Source organism: Ranitomeya variabilis, chromosome 1 (genome assembly GCF_051348905.1).
Source record: "Ranitomeya variabilis isolate aRanVar5 chromosome 1, aRanVar5.hap1, whole genome shotgun sequence".
Classification (NCBI taxonomy): Eukaryota; Metazoa; Chordata; class Amphibia; order Anura; family Dendrobatidae; genus Ranitomeya; species Ranitomeya variabilis.
The window spans coordinates 365,319,707-365,341,062 of NC_135232.1; the positions used below are offsets into that span (position 1 = coordinate 365,319,707).

Consider the following 21,356-nt stretch of genomic DNA (forward strand, 5'->3'; position numbering starts at 1 on the left):
CAGGGTGTGTTTATATTACTCAGGTATATAGCAGGGGTGTATATATATATATATATATATATATATATATATATATATATATATATATATATATATATACTGTACATTATAGTGGTATATGCAGGGTGTGTTTATATTACTCAGGTATATAGCAGGGGTGTACATATATATATATATATATATATATATATATATACTGTACATTATAGTGGTATATGCAGGGTGTGTTTATATTACTCAGGTATATAGCAGGGGTGTACATATATATATACTGTACATTTTAGTGGTATACAGCAGGGTGTGTATATATTACTCAGGTATATAGCAGGGGTGTACATATATATATATATACTGTAGATTATAGTGGTATACAGCAGGGTGTGTTTATATTACCCAGATATATAGCAGGGGTGTACATATATATACTGTACATTATATGGGTATACAGCAGGGTGTGTATACGTATATTAGGTACATAGCAGGGGTGTATGTATATATATATTGTACATTACATGGGTATACAGCAGGGTGTGTATATATTACATAGGTATATAGCAGGGGTGTACATACTGCACAGGAGCTGGTGGATGGAACCCCACACACCACACGGTATGATGTCACGTGACTGTGATGTCACAATAGACTCCAGAGACCGGAACTCAGAGATAAGGTGACGTGACATCACAGGAAGTCAGAACACAGAGACCAAGTGATCAGGACAGCAGCTCAGGGATGAGAGAAAGCAAGGTAAGTCCACAGGAGCCTCTCTGGGGCAGGTGGTTCTCATGACAGGGACTTGTGAAGTATAGGACTAGTGATGGGCAGTCCGGCCATTTTTTGGAGAGATGGATCATTTGGATTCCAAACAGATCCCAATTTATTATATGCTAACCTGTGTAATTATAGTAAAATCAACAGAAACAAATGTGGATGAAACCCCGTCCACTTGCAGTCAGCCAATAGCAGAATTATTGAGGGTGGATGTCTAACATTTAGTTTCATCAGTCACAGACAACAGCTATTTTTGTCCCCATGAGACTGCAAGCAGCTCTCACTGGGTCACCAGCACCCATCACTATCAGACCAACCCTTTTAAGCTTGAGGAAAATGTGACTATATTGACTGTAATATGGCTGGATGTGTCCCGGTAATGTAGTAGTGTGCCTGATACCAGACTCACAGGGGTCGCTCAGGTCTGTGCACTCAGTATAAAGAACTCCTCCATTACTGGTGAACCCTGTGCAGGATCCAGGTTACAAAGTGTGAACACAAAGACATCACTGATATTCTGCACCTGACGCCAAAAAGGTTTTTTCAGAAGCTGAAGTTTTTCTCTGCAAGATTAAAGGGGTTTTTCCACTAACAAAGTACATTTTAAATAAAAGATCTTGCAATAATAATAAGTTCCACAATTGGATTTGTAAAGAAACGTTCCTGTGCTGAGACAATCTCATAAATGTGCCCCTGCTGTGTACTGTGTAATGGCTGTGTCTTACCATGCAGGAACCATACTACATCATACCACAGCTCCTGGGCAGGGGAGGAAGCAAGAAAGTATACAGGCATGACAGCAGGGATCACAGCTGATTCTTTCTGTGAGGCAAAATATTTCACTGCCTATTTTTAAGCAATGTTTTACCTCAGCTGTGATCACCGGCTATAATGTCTGTATGCTCTTTTACTTCCTCCTCTGCCCAGGAGCTGTAGCATGATCAGACTGTCAGTACAAAGCAGGGGCACATTTATATGATTAACATTTTTTTAAACACATCCAATTGAGGAACTTATTATTATTCAAAGCTCTATTAAAGGGAACCTGTCACCCCGTTTTTTCCGTATGAGATAAAAATACCGTTAAATAGGGCCTGAGCTGTGCATTACAACAGTGTATTTTGTGGACCCTGATTCCCCACCTATGCTGCCGAAATATGTTACCAAAGTCGCCGTTTTTGCCTGTCAATCAGGCTGGTCTGGTCAGATGGGCGTGCTGACATCGCTGTTTCTTCCCCCAGATCTTGCTTATTTTTCCGTTGGTAGCGTAGTGGTTTGCGCATGCCCAAGTGCCGAATCCACTGCAGAGTTGTGAGGAAAAAGAGCGCGATCTGCGCTATTACCCTGGTGATCGGTGGGGGCGGCCATCTTCCTGTGGCCGCGCGTGCGCAGATGGAGCGCTCTGCTGCCCGGGGCTTCAGGAAAATGGCCGCGGGATGCCGCGCATGCGCAGATGGAGATCGCGGCGGCCATTTTCCTGAAGGAGAGTTTGCATCTCGGCTTCAGGAAAATGGCCGTTGCGATCTCCATCTGCGCACGCGCGGCATCCTGCGGCCATTTTCCTAAAGCCCCGGCAGCAGAGCGCTCCATCTGCGCACGCGCGGCCACAGGAAGATGGCCGCCCCCACCGATCACCAGGGTAATAGCACAGATCGCGCTCTTTTTCCTCACAACTCTGCAGTGGATTCGGCACTTGGGCATGCGCAAACCACTACGCCACCAATGAAAAACTAAGCAAGATCTGGGGGAAAAAACAGCGATGTCACCACGCCCATCCGACCAGACCAGCCTGATTGACAGGCGAAAACGGCTACTTTGGTAACGTATTTCGGCAGCATAGGTGGGGAATCAGGGTCCACAAAATACACTATTGTAATGCACAGCTCAGGCCCTATTTAACGGTATTTTTATCTCATACGGAAAAAACGGGGTGACAGGTTCCCTTTAAGTCAAATGTTGATTAGAATTTACTGTTGGTGGGAAAACTCCTGGAGTGGAAAATGATAAAGAAAAAAAGCTGGAAAAACTATTCAGTATAGAACAAATGGGTTCCAGTATCTGTGTTGGTGTGTGCCCTCCAGCCCAGCCCATGTGTGTTGAATTACCCGGCCCCTATGTGTTGCTTTGTGACCTCCTGTTCTCTGTGTGTGTGTGAAGGGACCAGAGGACACACCCTAGCTCAGAGGGGACCAAAGACCGCACCCGAACTTGGAGGGTATGGGAGGCTGCACCCCAGATGGGAGGGGATCGGAGGCCACACCCCAACTTGGAGAGTACCGGAGGCCACACCCCAACTTGGAGGGTAGTCAGAGGCCACAACCCAACTTGGAGAGTACCCGGAGGCCACACCCAAACTCGAAGGGTACCAGAGACGACATCCCAACTTGGAAGGTACCGTAGACCACACCCCAAGACCACACCCCAACTCAGAGTGCACCAGAGGCCACACCCCAACTCTGAGGGTAATCAGAGGCCAAACCCCAATTGGGAGGGTAGGGGAGACCACATCCCAATATGGAAGGTACCAGAGGCCACACCCCAAACTAGGAGGGTACCAAAGGCCACACCCCAAACTAGGAGGGTACCGGAGGCCACACCCAAATTCGGAGGGTACCGGAAACCACACACCAAATCGGAGGCCACACCCTAACTCGGAGGGTACCAGAAGCCACACCCCAAGAGTCCACACCCCAACGCAGAGGGTACTGGAGGCTACACTCCAATTCAGGGAGTACTCGGAGGCCACACCCAAATTTGGAAGGTAACAGAGGCCACACCCCAACTTGGAGGGTAACGGAGGCCACACCTCAAGAGGCCACACCCAAACTCAGGGTACCGAAGACTACACCCCAACTCTGAGGGTATCGGAGGCCACACTCCAATTTGGAGGGTACGGAAACCACACTTTAACTTGGAGGGTATTGGAGTCCACACTCCAACTCTGAGGGTACTTTAGGCTGCACCCCAATTCGATGGGTATTCGGAAGCCACACCCAAAATTTGGAGGGTAACTGAGGCCACACCCAAATTTGAAGGGTAACTGAGGCCACACCCCAACTCGGATGGTATCGGAGGCCACACTCCAACAAGGAGGGTACCGGAGGCAACACCCACACTCGGAGGGTATTGGAGGCCACATCCCAATTCGGAGGGTATTGGAGGCCACACCCCAGCTCAAAGGGTGCCAAAGACGACACCCAAACTCGGAGGGTATCGGAGGTCACACCCCAACTTGTAGGGTATCGGAGGCTACACCCCATTTCAGAGGGTACTCGGAGGCCACACTAAAATTTGGAAGGTAACTGAGGCCACACCCCAACTTGGAGGGTAGTGGAGGCCACACCCCAACTCGGAGGGTATCAAAGGCCACACCCCAACTTGGAGAGAACCGGAGGCCACACTCGAATTCGGATGGTAGTGGAGGCCACACCAAAATTGAAAGGGTATGGGAGGCAACACGCCAAGAGGTCACACCCAAACTCATAGGGTACCGAAGACTATACCCCAACTCGGAGGGTATCTGAGGCCACACTCCAGCTTGAAGGGTACTGAAGACCACATCCCAACTCAGGGTATCAAAGGCCACACCCCAGCTCAAAGGGTACCGAAGACCACACCCAAACTCAGAGGGTAACGGAGGCCACACCCCAACTCGGAGGGTATCAGAGGCTACACCCCATTTCGGAGGGTAGTCGGAGGCCACACCCCAGCTCAAGGGGTACCGAACACTACACCCCAACTCGGAGAGTATCAAAGGCCACACCCTGACTCGGAGGAAATCGGATGCCACACCCCAATTTGGATGGTAGCGAAGGCCACACTCCAACAAGGAGGGTACCGGAGGCAACTCCCCAACTCGGAGGGTACCCAGAGGCCACACCCCAACATAGAGGGCACCAGAGGTCACACCCCAAATCGGAGGGCACTCGAAGGCAACACCCCAACTCAGAGGGTTACAAAGGCCACACCTCAGCTCAGAGGGTAGTGGAGGCCACACCCCAACTCAAAGGGTAGCGGAGGCCACACCCCAACTCGGAGGGTACATGGAGGCCACACCTCAGCTCGGATAGTAGCAGAGTCGACACCTCAACTCGGAGGGTTTCAGAGGCCACACCTCAGCTCAGAAGGTAGAGGAGGCCACACCCCAATTTGGAGGGTACGGAAACCACACTTTAACTCGGAGGGTATTGGAGTCCACACTCCAAATCTGAGGGTACTTTAGGCTACACCCAAGTTTGGTGGGTACTCCGAAGCCACACGCAAATTTGGAGGGTAACTGAGGACACACCCACATTTGCACATTTGTAGGGTAATGGAGGCCACACCCAAATTTGGAGAGTATTGGAGGCCACACCCCAAGAGGCCACACCCAAACTCAGAGAGTACCGAAGACTACACCCCAACTTGGAGGGTATCGGAGGCCAAACCCCATCTCAAAGGGTACCAAAGACCACACCCAAACTCGGAGGGTAACAGAGGCCACACCTCAACTCGTAGGGTATCGGAGGCTACACCCCATTTCAGTGGGTACTCGGAGGCCACACTCAAATTTGAAAGGTTAATGGAGACCACACCCCTAACTTGGAGGGTAGTGGAGGCCACACCCCAAGAGGCCACACCCCAACTCGTAGGGTATCAAAGGCCACACCCCAACTCAGAGGGAACCGGAGGCCACACTCCAATTCAGATGGTAGCGGAGACCACACCAGAATTGAAAGGGTATTAGAGCCCACACCCCAAGAGGGCACACCCAAACTCAGAGGGTACCGAAGACTACACCCCAACTCGGAGGGTATGGGAGGCCACACTCCAGCTTGAAGGGTACCAAAGATCACACCCAATCTCGGAGGATACCAGAGGCCACATCCCAACTCGGAGGGTATTAGAGGCCACACCCCAGCTCGAAGGGTACCGAAGACTACACCCCAACTGGGAGAGTATCAAAGGCCACACCCCAATTTGGAGGGAACCGGATGACACACCCTAATTCGTAGGGTACCCAGAGGCCACATTTCAATTCAGAGGGTGCCCAGAGGCCACACCCCAACATGGAGGGTACCAGAGGTCACACCCCAAATCGGAGTGCATTCGAAGGCAACACCTCAATTCAGAGGGTTACAAAGGCCACACCCAAGCTCAGAGGGTAGTGGAGGCCACACCCCAACTCGGAGGGTAGCGGAGGCCACACTCCAACTCGGAGGGTACATGGAGGCCACACCTCAACTCGGAGGGTACATGGAGGCCACACCTCAGCTCGGAGGGTAGCGGAGGCGATACTCCAACTCGGAGGGTACCAGGCCACACCCCTGCTTGGAGGGTACCAGACGCCACACCCCAGCAACAAACTACCAGTTGTAGGTCACACCCTAATTCAGAGGGTATCGGAGGCCTGTCCCAACTCAGAGGGTACCAAAGGCCACACCCCAACTTGTAGGGTATAAGATGCTATATATACCCCAACTTGGAGGGTACCGGAGTCCACACCCCAGCTCGGAGGGTAGCAGAGGCGACACCTCAACTCAGAGGGTACCCGGAGGCCACACTGCCACTCGGAGGTTTTTGGAGGCCACACCCCTGCTCGGAGGCTAGTGGATGCTACACCCTAACTCAGAGGGTATCGGAGGCCACACCCCAGCTACTTGGAGGGTACCGAAGGCCACACCCCAACTCGGAGGGTACCAGAGACCACGCCAGAATTCAGAGGGTATCAGAGGCCACACCCAAACTCAGAGGGTACCGAAGGCTACACCCCAACTCGGAAGGTATCAGAAGCCACACCCCAGCTCGAAGAGTACCGAAGGCCACACCCAAACTCGGAGGGTATTTGAGGCCACATCCCAGCTCAGAAGGTAGCGGAGGTCACACACCAACTTGGAGGATAGCGGAGGACACACCCCATTTCAGAGGGTAGTGGAGGCCATACCCCAACTGAGAGGGTACTCGGAGTCAACACCCCAATTGAGAGGGTACCGTAGGCCACATCCCAATTTGAAGTGTATTAAAGGCCACACCCCAATTCAAATTGTAGTGGAGGTCACACCCCAACTCAGAGAGGACATGAGGCCACACCAGATTTCAGAGGGAATCAGAGGCCACACACCAAAAGGCCACACCCAAACTCAGTTTACGGAAAGCTACACCCCAACTTGGAGGGTACCGGAGGCCACACCCCAGCTCGAAGGGTACCGAAGGCCACACCCAATCTCGGAGGGTACCGGAGGCCACACCCCAACTCGGAGGGTATCGGAGGCCACACCCAAATTTGGAGGGTATGGAAACCACACTTTAAATCGGAAGGTATTGGAGTCCACACTCCAACTCTGAGTGTACTTTAGGCTACACCCCAATTCGATGGGTACTCGGAAGCCACACCCAAAATTGAAAGGTCACTGAGGCCACACCCAAATTTAGAGGGTAACAGAGGCCACACCCAAATTTGGAGGGTATTGGAGGACATACCCCAAGAGGCCACACCCAAACTCAGAGGGGACCGAAGACTACACCCCAACCTTGAGGGTATCGGAGGCCACACCCCAGCTCGAAGGGTACCGAAGACCACACCCAAACTCGGAGAGTATCGGAGGCCACATCCCAATTCGGAGGGCATTGGAGGCCACACCCCAGCTCGAAGGGTACCGAAGACCACACCCCAACTCGGAGAGTAACGGAGGCCACACCCCTACTCATAGGTATCGGAGGCTACACCTCATTTCAGAGGGTACTCGGAGGCCACACTCAACTTTGGAGGGTAACCGAGGCCACACCACAACTTGGAGGGTAGTGGAGGCCACACCCCAAAAGGCCACACCCCAACTTGGAGAGTATCAAAGGCCACACCCCAACTCGGATGGAACCGGAGGTCACACTCCAATTCAGATGGTAGAGGAGGTCGCACCAGAATTGAAAGGGTATGGGAGGCCACATCCCAAGAGAGCACACCCAAACTCAGAGGGTACCGAAGACTACACCCCAACTCGGAGGGTATCGGAGGCCACACCCCAGCTCGAAGGGTACCGAAGACCACACCCAAACTTGGAGTATATCTGACGCCACATCCCAACTCAGAGGGTATCGGAGGCCACACCCCAGCTTGAAGGGTACCGAAGACCATATCCCCAACTCTTAGGGTTTTGGGGGCTACACCCAATTTCAGAGGGTACTCGGGGGCCACACTCAAATTTGGAGGGTAACGGAGGCCATTCCCCAACTCGGAGGGTATCAGAGGCCACACCCCAGCTCGAAGGCTACCGAACACTACACCCCAAGTCGGACAGTATCAAAGGCCACACCCCAAATCGGAGGGAACAGGATGCCACACCCCAATTCAGATGGTAGCGGAGGCAACACTCCAACAAGGAGGGTACTGGAAGCAACACCCCAACTCGGAGGGTACCCAGAGGCCACACCCCAACTCAGAGGGTGCCCAGAGGCCACACCCCAACTCAGAGGGTGCCCAGAGGTCACACCCCAAATCGGACTGCACTCAAAGGCAACACCCCAACTCAGAGGGTTACAAAGGCCACACCCCAAGAGGCCACACCCCAACTCGGAGGGTATCAAAGGCTACACCCCAATTCGGAGGGAACCAGAGACCACACTCCAATTTGAAAGGTAGCGGAGGCCACATCAGAATTGAAAGGGTATTGGAGGTCATACCCCAAGAGGCCACACCCAAACTCAGAGGGTACCAAAGACTACACCCCAACTCAAAGGGTATCGGAGGCCACACTCCAGCTTGGAGGGTACCGAAGACCACACCCATTCTCGGAGGGTACCGGTTGCCACATCCCAACTCGAAGGGTATCGGAGGACACGCCCCAGCTCGAAGGGTACCGAAGACTACACCCCAACTTGGAGAGTATCAAAGGCCACACCCCAACTTGGAGGGAACCGGATGACACACCCTAATTTGGAGGGTACCCAGAGGCCACACTTCAACTCAGAGGGTGCCCAGAGGCCACACCGCAACATGGAGGGTACCAGAGGTCACACCCCAAATCGGAGTGCATTCGAAGGCAACACCTCAATTCAGAGGGTTACAAAGGCCACACCCAAGCTCAGAGGGTAGTGGAGGCTACACCCCAACTCGGAGGGTAGCGGAGGCCACACCCCAACTCGGAGGGTACATGGAGGCCACACCTCAGCTCGGAGGGTAGCGGAGGCGATACTCCAACTTGGAGGGTACCAGGCCACACCCCTGCTTGGAAGGTACCAGACGCTACACCCCAGCACCAAAGCTACCGGTTGTAGGTCACACCCTAACTCAGAGGGTATCGGAGGCCTGCCCCAACTCGGAGGGAACCAAAGGCCACACCCCAACTCGTAGGGTATAAGATGCTATATATACCCCAACTCAGAGGGTAGCTGAAGCCAAATTCCAACTCTAAGAGTACTGGGAGGCTGGAAGGGTACCAGAGGCCACACCCCAATTTGGAGGTTACCAGAGGCCACACCCCAATTTGGAGGGTACCAGAGGCCACACCCCAACTCGGAAGGTACTGAAGGCTACATCCCAACTCAGAGGGTACCAAAGGCCACACCCCAGCTCGGAGGGTATCGGAGGCCACACCCCAGCTCGGAGGGTAGCGGAGGCCACACTCCAACTCGGAGGGTAGCGGAGGCGACACCACAACACCAAGGGTACCCAGAGGCCACACACCAATTCAGAGGGCAACACTTCAATTCAGATGGTAGCGGAGGCCACACACCACTGTACTCTCAGAGAAAGCTACACCCCAGCTTGGAGGGTAGCGGAGGCCACACCCCAACTCGGAGGGTAGCGGAGGCGACAACCCAACACCAAGGGTACCCAGAGGCCACACACCAATTCAGAGGGCAACACCTCAACTTGGAGGGTACCGAAGGCCAAACCACACCCCAACTCGGGAGGGTGCCGAAGGCCACACTCCTACTCAGCCACACCCCAACTCGCAGGGTACCCAACTTGGAAAGTAGGAGGCCACACCCCAGGGTATCGGATGCCACACCCCGAACTGGAGTGTTCCACGCGCCAAACCCATCTTGGAGGGTACCGGAATTCATCACCAGAATTTGGATTGTATCGGAGGCCAATCCCCAAGAGGCCACACACAAACTCATAGGGTACCGGTAGAAGGCTACATTCCAACTCGGACGGTATCAAAGGCCACGCCCCTACTCGAAGGGTACTAAAGGCCACACCCAAATTCAGAGGGTACCGGAGGCAACAACCCCAACTCGGAGGGTGGGTACCAGAGGACACACCTCAATTCGGAGGGTACAGAGGCCACACCCCAAGGGTTCTGAAGGCCACTTCCCAACTCGGAGGGTATAGGAAGCCACACCCCAGCTCAAAGGGTACCGGAGGTCACACCCCAACTTGGAGGGTAGCGGAGGCCACACCCCTACTATGAGGGTATCGGACCACACCCCACCCCAACTCAGAGGGTACCGGAGGCAACACCAGAATTTGGATTGTATCGGAGGCCAAACCCCAATAGGCCACACCCAAACTCAGAGGGTAGCAGTAGAAGGCAGAGGCCACACCCCTGCTCGAAGGGTACTGAAGACAACACCCAAACTTGGAGGGATAGCAGAGGCCACACCCCAACTCAGAGGGTGCCTGGGACCTCTGGAGGCCACACCTCAATTCGGGACACCACACTTCGGAGGGTACAAGAGGCACGCCCCAAATCGGAGGGTACCCAAAGGCCACACTCCAACTCCGAGGCAATACACCCCAGCTCGGAAGGTAGCGGAGGCGACACCTCAACTCAGGGTACCCGGAGGCCACACCCCAACTCGGAGGGTTTTGGAGGCCACACCCCTGCTCGGAGGGTAGCGGATGCTACACCCTAACCCAGGGTATTGGAGGCCACACCCTAGCTACTTGGAGGGTACCGAAGGCCACACCCCAACTCGGAGGGTACCAGAGACCACACCAGAATTCAGAGGGTATCGGAGGCCACACCCCAAGAGGCCACACTCAATCTCAGAGGGTACCGAAGGCTACACCCCAACTCGGAAGGTATCAGAGGCCACACCCAAACTCGGGGGGTATTTGAGGTCACATCCCAGCTCGGAGGGTAGCGGAGGTCACACACCAACTTGGAGGATAGCGGAGGACACACCCCATTTCAGAGGGTAGTGGAGGCTATACCCCAACTGAGAGGGTGCTCAGAGTCAACACCCCAATTGGGAGAGTACCGGAGGCCACATCCCAATTTGGAGTGTACCAAATGCCACACCCCAATTCAGAGGGTAGCGGAGGTCACACCCCAACTCAGAGGGTATTGGAGGCCACACCCCAATTCACAGGTTAGCGGAGGCCACACCCCAACTCGGAGGGGACATGAGGCCACACCAGAATTCAGAGGGAATTGGAGGTCACACCCCAAGAGGCCACACCCAAACTCAGTTTATGGAAAGCTACACCCCAAATTGGAGGGTATCGAAGGCCACACCCCAGCTCGAAGGGTACCGAAGGCCACACCCAATCTCGGAGGGTACCGGAGGCCACACCCCAACTCGAAGGGTGTCGGAGGCCACACCCAAATTTGGAGGGTACGGAAACCACACTTTAAATCAGAGGGTATTGGAGTCCACACTCCAACTCTGAGTATACTTTAGGCTACACCCCAATTCGATGGGTACTCGGAAGCCACCCCCAAATTTAGAGGGTAACAGAGGCCACACCCAAATTTGGAGGGTACCGAAGACTACACCCCAACTTGGAGGGTATCGGAGGCCACACCCCAGCTCGAAGGGTATTGAAGACCACACCCAAACTCGGCGAGTATCGGAGGCCACATCCCAATTCGGAGGGCATCAGAGGCCACACCCCATCTCATAGGGTATTGGAGGCTACACCTCATTTCAGAGGGTACTCGGAGGCCACACTCAAATTTGGGGGGTACCGGAGGTCACACCCCAACTTGGAGGGTACCGGAGGCCACACCCCTACTATGAGGGTATCGGACCACACCCCACCCCAACTTGGAGGGTACCGTAGACAACACCAGAATTTGGATTGTATCGGAGGCCAAACCCCAAAAGGCCACACCCAAACTCAGAGGGTAGCAGTAGAAGGCAGAGGCCACGCCCCTGCTCGAAGAGTACTGAAGACATCACCCAAACTTGGAGGGTAGCGGAGGCCACACCCCAATTCGGATGGTGACTGGGACCTCTGGAGGCCACACCTCAATTTCGGGACACCACAATTCGGAGGGTACAAGAGTCACACCCCAAATCGGAGGGTACTCAAAGGCCACACTCCAACTCGAGGGTGCCTGAGACGGAGTCCACGCCCCAATTCTGAGGGTAACAGAGACTCGGAGGGTACCGTAGACCACACCCAACTCAAAGGGTACTGGAGGCCACACCCCATCTCGGAGGGTACCAAAGGCCACACCCAAACTCGGGGGGTACCAAAGGCTGCCCCAACTCGGAGGGCAGAATACCACACACCCCATGGGGCTCGGAGAGGGTATCAGAGGCCTAAACCCAACTTGGAAATTATCAGAGGCCACACCCCAACTTGAAGGGTAGCGGAGGCCACACCCCAACTCAGAGGATAGAAGAGGCCACACTCCAACTTGGAAGGTAGCAAAGGCCACACCCCAACTCAGAGGGTAGCGGAAGCCACACTCCAACTTGGAGGGTACTCTGAGGCCACACCCCAATTGGGAGGGTAACAGAGGCCACACCGCAATTTAGAGGGTACCAGAGGCCACAACCCAATTCGGAGAGTACCGGCGGAGGCCACACCCCAACTCGGAGGGCATCGAAGGCCACACCCCAATTTGGATGGTACTGGAAACCACACCCCAACTCAGAAGGTATTGAAGGCCACACCCCAGTTCGGCATGTACCAGAGGCCACACCTCAATTTGGAGGGTACTAGAGGCTCCACCCCAATTTGGAGGGTACCAGAGGCCACACCCCAACTTGTAGGGTAACAAAGGCCACACCCCAAATCAGAGGGTACCAAAGGCTACACCCCAAATCAGAGGGTACCAAAGACTGTCACACCCCAGCTCGTAGGGTATTGGAAGCCACACCACAGCTCGGAGGGTATTGGAAGACACATCCCAACTCGGAGGAGAGAGGAGGCCACACCCCAACTCCCCAACTGAATTATGTTGTGGCCTCAGCTACCCTCCGAGTTGAGGTGTGGCCTCTGGTACCCTCAGAGTTAGGGTGTGGCCCCTTGGGGTGTGGTATCCGATAACCTCTGAATTCTGGTGTGTACTCCGGTACCCTCCAAGTTGGGGTGTGGCCTCCGGTACCCTTTGAGTAGGTGGGGTGTGGCCTCCAATACCCTCCGAGTTAGGGTGTGGCCTCCGATACCCTCCAAGTTAGGGTGTGGCCTCTGGTACCCTCCGAGTTAGGGTGTGCCCCTTGGTTGTGGCCTCTGATACCCTCCGAGTTGGGGTGTGGCCTCCAATACCATTCGAGTAGCTGGGGTGTGGCCTCCGATACCCTCCAAGTTGGGGTGTGGCCTCTGGTACCCTCCGAGTTAGTGTGTGGCCCCTTGAGGTGTGGCCTCCGATACCCTTCGAGCTGGGGTGTGGCCTTCGGTATCATTCGAGTAGCTGGGGTGTGGTCTCTGAAACCCTCCAAGTTAGGGTGTGGCCTCTGGACCCTCCGAGTTAGGGTGTGGCCAATTGGGGTGTGGCCTCTAGTACCCTTTGAGTAGCTGGGATGTCCACCGATACTCTCCGAGTTGGGGTGTGGCCTCTGGTACCCTCCGAGTTAGGGTGTAGCCCTTTGGGGTGTGGCCTCTGATACCCTCTGAGTTGGGGTGTGGCCTATGGTACCCTCCGAGTTAGGGTGTGGCCCCTTGGGGTGTGGCCTCAGATACCCTTTGAGCAGGGTTGTGGCCTCCGATACCCTCCGAGTTGGAGTGTAGCCTTCGGTACCCTCTGAGTTTGGGTGTGACCCCTTGGGATGTGTCCTACGATACTCTCTGAATTCTGGTGTGGTCTACGGTACCCTCCGAGTTGAGGTGTGGCCTCCGGCACCCTTCCAGTTGGGGTATAGCCTCTGGTACCCTCCGAGTTAAGGTGTGGCCACTTGTTGGGGTGTGGCCTCCAATACCCTCCGAGTTGGGATGTGGCCTCCAGTACCCTCCGAGTAGCTTGAGTGTGGCCTCTGATAACCTGCCAAGTTGGGGTGTGGCCTTTGGTACCCTACGAGTTAAGGTGTGGCCCTTTTGTGGTGTGGCCTCCGATTCCCTTCGACCTGGGGTGTTGCCTCCGATACCCTCCGAGTTGGAGTGTAGCGTTCTGTACCCTCTGAGTTTGGGTCGGGCCCCCTTGGGGTGTGGCCTCCGATACCCTCCGAGTTGGGGTGTGGCCTCTGTTTCTCTCCGAGTTAAGGTGTGGACCCTTGGGGTGTGGCCTCCGATACCCTCTGAGTTGGGGTGTGGCCTCTGGTACCATTCGAATAGCTGGATTGTGGCCTCTGATACCCTCTGAGTTTGGGTGTGGCCCCTTGGGATGTGTCCTCTGATACCCTCTGAATTCTGGTGTGGCCTCTGGACCCTCCGAGTTAGGGTGTGGCCAATTGGGATGTGGCCTCTAGTACCCTTTGAGTAGCTGGGATGTCCACCGATACTCTCCGAGTTGGGGTGTGGCCTATGGTACCCTCCGAGTTAGGGTGTGGCCCCTTGGGGTGTGGCCTCAGATACCCTTTGAGCAGGGTTGTGGCCTCCGATACCCTCCGAGTTGAAGTGTAGCCTTCGGTACCCTCTGAGTCTGGGTGTGGCCCCTTGGGATGTGTCTTCCGATACTCTCTGAATTCTGGTGTGGTCTACGGTACCCTCCGAGTTGAGGTGTGGCCTCCGGCACCCTTCGAGTTGGGGTGTGGCCTCTGGTACCCTCCGAGTTGGGATGTGGCCTCCAGTACCCTCCTAGTAGCTGGGGTGTGGCCTCTGATACCCTGCCAAGTTGGGGTGTGGCCTTTGGTACCCTACGAGTTAAGGTGTGGCCACTTGTTGGGGTGTGGCCTCTAATACCCTCCGAGTTGGGATGTGGCCTCCAGTACCCTCCTAGTAGCTGGGGTGTGGCCTCTGATACCCTGCCAAGTTGGGGTGTGGCCTTTGGTACCCTACGAGTTAAGGTGTGGCCCTTTTGGGGTGTGGCCTCCGATTCCCTTCAAGCTGGGGTGTTGCCTCCGATACCCTCCGAGTTGGAGTGTAGCGTTCTGTACCCTCTGAGTTTGGGTCGGGCCCCCTTGGGGTGTAGCCTCCGATACCCTCCGAGTTGGGGTGTGGCCTCTGTTTCTCTCCGAGTTAAGGTGTGGACCCTTGGGGTGTGGCCTCCGATACCCTCTGAGTTGGGGTGTGGCCTCTGGTACCATTCGAATAGCTGGAGTGTGGCCTCTGATACCCTCTGAGTTTGGGTGTGGCCCCTTGGGATGTGTCCTCTGATACCCTCTGAATTCTGGTGTGACCTACGGTACCCTCCGAGTTAGGATGTGGCCTCCGGTACTCTCTGAGTTTGGGTGTGACCCCTTGGGGTGTGGCCTCCGATACCCTCTAAGTTGGAGTGTGGCCTCCGGTACCATTCGAGTAGCTGGAGTGTGGCCTCTGATAACCTCCGAGCTGGGGTGTGGCCTGTGGTTCCCTATGAGTTTGGGTGTGGCTCCTTGGGATGTGTCCTCCGATACCCTCTGAATTCTGGTGTGGCCTCCGGTCCCCTCCGAGTTGTAGTGTGGCCTCCGGTACCCTTCAAGTAGCTGGGGTGTTGCCTCCCATACCCTCCGAGTTGGGGTGTGGCCTCTGCTATCATCCGAGTTAGGTGTGGCCCCTTGGGGTGTGGCCTCCGATACCCTCCGAATTGATGTGTGGCCTCTGGTACCCTTCGAATAGCTGGGGTGTGGCTTTTGATACCCTCTGAGTTGGGGTGTGGCCTCTGGTACCCTATGAGTTAGGGTGCGGCTTGCGATACTCTCCGAGTTGGAGTGTAGCGTTCTGTACCCTCTGAGTTTGGGTGTGGCCCCTTAGGATGTGTCCTCCGATACCCTCTGAATTCTAGTGTGGCCTATGGTACCCTCCGAGTTAGGATGTGGCCTCCGGTACTCTCTGAGTTTGGGTGTGGCCTCTTGGGGTGTGGCTTCCTATACCCTCTGAATTCTGGTGTGGCCTCCGTAACCATTCGAGTAGCTGGGGTGTGGCCTCCGATACCCTCCGAGTTGGGGTGTGGCCTCTGGTACCCTCCGAGTTAAGGTGTGGACCCTTGGGGTGTGGATACCCTTTGAGCTAGGGTGTGGCCTCTGATACCCTCCGAGTTGAGGTGTAGCCTTCATTACTCTCTGGGTTTGGGTGTGGCTCCTTGAGGTGTGGCTTCCGATACCTTCTAAATTCTGATGGGGCCTCCGGTACCCTCTGAGTTGGAGTGTGGCCTCCGGTACCCTTCAAGTAGCTGGGGTGTTGCCTCCCATACAATCCGAGTTGGGATGTGGCCACTGGTACCCTCCGAGTCAGGGTGTGGCCTCCGATACCCTCTGAGTTGGGGTGTGGCCTCCAGTACCATTCGAGTAGCTGGAATGTGGCCTCTGATACCCTCCGAGTTGGGGTGTGGCCTCTGGACCCACCGAGTTAGGGTGTGGCAAATTGAGGTGTGGCCTCTAGTACTCTTTGAGTAGCTGGGAAGGCCTCCTTTACTCTCTGAGTTGGGGTGTGGCCTCTGGTACCCTCCGAGTTAGGGTGTAGCCCCTTGGGGTGTGGCCTCCGATACCCTCTGAGTTGGGGTGTGGCCTCTGGTACCATTCGAGTAGCTGGAGTTTGGCCTGTGATAACCTCCGAGATGGACCTGTGGCCTCTGCTTCCCTATTAGTTTGGGTGTGGCTCCTTGGGATGTGTCGTCCGATACCCTCTGAATTCTGGTGTGGCCTACGATACCCTCCGAGTTGGGATGTGGCCTCCGGTACACTCTGAGTTTGGGTGTGGCCCCTTGGGGTGTGGCTTCCGATACCCTCCGAGTTGGAGTGTGGCCTCTGGTACCCTTCGAGTAGCTGGGGTGTTGCCTCCCATACCCTCTGAGTTGGGGTGTGGCCTCTGTTACCATCCGAGTTAGGTGTGGCCCCTTGGGGTGTGGTCTCCGATACCCTCCTAGTTGATGTGTGGCCTCTGGTACCATTCGAATAGCTGGGGTGTGGCTTCTGATACCCTCCGAGTAGGGGTGTGGCACCTGGTACCCTATGAGTTAGGGTGCGGCTTCCGATACCCTCCGAGTTGGAGTGTAGCGTTCTGTACCCTCTGAGTTTGGGTGTGGCCCCTTGGGATGTGTCCTCCGATACCCTCTGAATTCTAGTGTGGCCTACGGTACCCTCCGAGTTAGGATGTGGCCTCCGGTACTCTCTGAGTTTGGGTGTGGCCCCTTGGGGTGTGGCTTCCGATACCCTCTGAATTCTGGTGTGGCCTCCGTAACCATTCGAGTAGCTGGAGTGTGGCCTCTGATACTCTGCGAGTTGAGTGTGGCCTCTGGTACCCTCCGAGTTAGGGTGTAGCCCCTTAGGGTGTAGCCTTCGATACCCTCTGAGTTGGGGTGTGGCCTCCCATACCATTCGAGTAGCTGGAGTGTGGCCTCTGATGCCCTCTGAGTTGAGGTGTGGCCTCTGGTACCCTCTGAGTTTGGGTGTGGCTCCTTGGGATGTGTCCTCCGATACCCTCTGAATTCTGGTGTGGCCTACGGTACCCTCCGAGTTGGGATGTGACCTCCGGTACTCTCTGAGTTTGGGTGTGTCCCCTTGGGGTGTGGCCTCCGATACCCTCTGAGTTGGGGTGTGGCCTCCAGTACCATTCGAGTAGCTGGAATGTGGCCTCTGATACCCTCCGAGTTGGGGTGTGGCCTCTGGTTCCCTATGAGTTTGGGTGTGGCCCCTTGGGATGTGTCCTCCGATACCCTCTGAATTCTGGTGTGGCCTACGGTACCCTCTGAGTTGGGATGTGGCCTCCGGTACTCTCTAAGTTTGGATATGGCCCCTTGGGGTGTGGCTTCCGATACCCTCTGAATTCTGGTGTGGCCTCTGATACCCTCCGAGTTGGAGTGTGGCATCCGTTACCTTCCAGGCACCCTCGGAGTTGGGGTGTGGCCCCTTGGGGTGTGGCTTCCGATACCCTCCGATTTGGGGTGTGGTCTCCGATACCCTCCGTGTTGAAGTGTGGCCTCCAGGCACCCTTCGAGTTGGGGTGTGGCCTCCGAGTTGAGGTGTGGCCTCCGGTACCCTCCGAGTTGGGGTGTCCTCTGCTACCCTCCAAATTGGGGTGTGGCCTCCGGTACCCTCCAAGTTGGGGTGTGGCCTTTGGTACCCTCCGAGTTGGGAAGTGGCCTTGGGGGTATCCATAGCCTCCTTTACCCTCCAGTTGGTGTGTGGCCTCCGGGTACCCTCCGAGTTGGGGCACATGTGGCCTTCGATTCCCTCCGAGCTGGGGTGTGGCCTCCGATACCCTGGATTGTGGCCTCCTACCTTGTAAGTTGGGTACCCTGTGAGTTGGGGTGTGGCCGAGTTGGGGTGTGGCCTTCGGTAGCATCCGATTTGGGGTGTGGTGTGTGTGGCCTTCGGTACCCTCAGAGTTGGGGTGTGGCCTTGGCTACCCTATGAGCTGGGGTGTGGCCTCCGATGCCCTCCGAGTTGGGGTGTGGCCTTTGGTACTCTCCTAATTGGGGTGTGGCTTCTGGTACCCTCCCAATTGGGATTTGGCATCGCTACCCTCCAAGTTGGGTTGTGGCCTCTGCTACTCTCCGAGCTGGGGTGTGGCCTCCGGTACCCTCCGAGTTGAGGTGTGACCTCCGAGTGTACCCTCCGAGTTGAGGTGTGGCCTCCGGTAACCTCCGAGTTGGGGTGTCCTCTGCTACCCTCCGAATTGGGGTGTGGCCTCCGGTACCCTCCAGTTGGGGTGTGGCCTCTCTTACCCTCCAAATGTGGGTGTGGCCTCCAAGTACCCTCCGAATTGGCAGTGCAGCCTCCAGTAGAAGGAATATAAACCAGCGCACCTGTGACGCATAAGCAGAACTTCGGAAGCATGGACCCTCTGTGTCCAGGCGTATAGGATTCAAAAGAAGAAAATGTCCAGCTTCACCAAATCCGTGAAAAAAAGGTTTCTTTATTCACAAACTTGTAACATAGAGGATACAAACTTCTTCACAAACCATATGGGTGTGAATCTCAACGCATTTCAGGAGACTAAGCTCCCTTAATCATGACACCCTTCGAGTTATGGTATGGCCTCCGATACCCTCCAAGTTGAGGTTTGGCCTCCTGTACCCTTCGAGTTGGGGTGTGGCCTCCGGCATCCTCCAAGTTGGGGTGTGGCCTCTGGGCACCCTCCAAATAGGGGTGTGGCCTCCGGGTACCCTCCAAGTTGGGGCACATGTGTCCTCCGATACCCTCCGAGCTGGGGTGTGGCCTCCGACACCCTGGATTGTGGCTTCCTACCTTGTAAGTTGGGTACCCTGCGAGTTGGGGTGTGGCCGAGTTGGGGTGTGTCCTTTGGTAGCAACCGATTTGGGGTGTGGTGTGTTTGGCCTTCGGTACCCTCAGAGTAAGGGTGTGGCCTTCTCTACCCTATGAGCTGGGGTGTTGTCTCCGATACCCTTCCAGGCACCCTCCAAGTTGGGATATGGCCTCCGGCACCTTCCGAATTGGGGCATTTAGCATCCGCTACCCTCCGAGGTTGGGGAGTGGCCTCCGTTACCCTCCGAGTTGGGTTGTGGCCTCAGTGCACCCTCCAAGTTGGGGTGTGGCCTCCAATACCCTCCGAAGTGGGGTGTGTGGCCTTTGGTACCCTCCATGTTGGGGTGTGGTGTTCGGTACCCTCGGATCTGAGGTGTGGCCTTGGGTACCCTCCAAATTGAGATGTTGCTTCTTGTACCCTCCCAATTGGGATTTGGCATCGCTACCCTCCAAGTTGGTGTGTGGCCTCCGCTACCCTCCGAGCTGGGGTGTGGCCTCCGATACCCTCCGAGTTGGGGTGTGGCCATTAATACCCTCTGAGTTGGGCAGGCCTCCGATACCCTCTGAGTTGGGGAGTGGCCTCCGGGCACACTTTGAGCTGGGGTGTGGCCTCCGATACCCTCTGAGTTGGGGTGTGGCCTTTGGTACCCTTTGAGTTGGTGTGTGGCCTCTAGTACCCTTTGAGTAGCTGGGATGGCCACCAATACTCTTCGAGTTGGAGTGTGGCCTCTGGTACCCTCCGAGTTAGGGTGTGACCTCTTGGGGTGTGGCCTCTAGTACACGTTTAGTAGCTGGGATGGCCTCCGATACTCTCCGAGTTGGGGTGTGGCCTCTGGTACCCTCCAAGTTAGGGTGTAGCTCTTTGGGGTGTGGCCTTCGATACCCTCTGAGTTGGGGTGTGGCCTCCGGTACCATTCGAGTAGCTGGAGTATGGCCTCTGACCCGAGTTAGGGTGTGGCACCTTGGAGTTTGGCCTCTAATTACCTTTGAGTACCTGAGATTGCCTCCAATACTCTAGAAGTTGGGGTGTGGCCTCTGGTACCCTCCGAGTTAGGGTGTGGCCCCTTGGGGTGTGGCCTCAGATACCCTTTGAGCAGGGGTGTGGCCTCCGATACCCTCTGAGTTGGAGTGTAGCCTTCGGTACCCTCTGAGTTTGGGTGTGGCCCCTTTAGATATGTCCTCTGATACTCTCTGAATTCTGGGTACCATTTGAGTTGTGGTGTGGCCTCTGGTACCCTCTGAGTTAAGGTGTGGCCCTTTGTTGGGGTGTGGCCTCCAATACCCTCCGAGTTGGGATGTGGCCTCCGGTACCCTCCGAGTAGCTGGGGTGTGGCCTCTGATACCCTGCCAAGTTGGGGTGTGGCCTTTGGTACCCTACGAGTTAAGGTGTAGCCCTTTTGGGGTGTGGCCTCTGATTCCCTTCGAGCTGGGGTGTAGCGTTCTGTACCCTCTGAGTTTGGGTCGGGCCCCCTTGGGGTGTGGCCTCCGATACCCTCCGAGTTGTAGTGTAGCGTTCTGTACCCTCTGAGTTTGGGTCGGACCCCCTTGGGGTGTGGCCTCCGATACCCTCCGACATGGGGTGTGGCCTCTGGTTCCCTCCGAGTTAAGGTGTGGACCCTTGGGGTGTGGCCTCCGATACCCTTTGAGCTAGGGTGTGGCTTCTGATACCCTCCGAGTTGAGGTGTAGCCTTCATTACTCTCTGAGTTGGGTGTGGCCCCTTGGGGTGTGGCTTCCGATACCCTCTGAATTCTGTTGGAGCCTCCAGTACCCTCCGAGTTGGAGTGTGGCCTCTGGTACCCTTCGAGTAGCTGGGGTGTGGCCTACCATAAAATCCAAGTTGGGGTGTGGCCTCTGGTACTTTCTGAGTCAGGGTGTGGCCTCCGATACCCTCTGAGTTGGGGTGTGGCCTCTGGTACCATTCGAGTAGCTGTTGTGTGGCCTCTGAAACCCTCCGAGTTGGGGTGTGGCCTCTGGACCCTCCGGAGGAGTTAGGGTGTGGCCAATTGGGGTGTGGCCTCTAGTACCCTTTGAGTAGCTGGGATGTCCACCGATACTCTTCGAGTTGGGGTGTGGCCTTCTGTACCCTCCGAGTTGGGGTGTGGCCCCTGTACCATTCGAGTAGCTGGAGTGTGGCCTCTGAAACCCT

The 21,356-nt window shown here is 55.6% G+C and overlaps 2 long non-coding RNA genes across 2 annotated transcripts in view; one reads left to right on the plus strand and one right to left on the minus strand.

Annotated features, from left to right (window-relative positions):
* The window catches only part of LOC143759844 (uncharacterized), a 279,692-nt gene that overhangs the window by 149,779 nt on the left and 108,557 nt on the right, over window positions 1–21,356 (minus strand). The gene's annotated exons all lie outside the window — the stretch shown is intronic.
* The window catches only part of LOC143794026 (uncharacterized), a 115,131-nt gene continuing 94,326 nt past the window's right edge, over window positions 552–21,356 (plus strand). Inside the window, exon 1 of the long non-coding RNA XR_013220389.1 lies at window positions 552–747. This is a non-coding gene — a long non-coding RNA (uncharacterized LOC143794026). The remainder of the gene's footprint in view (window positions 748–21,356) is intronic.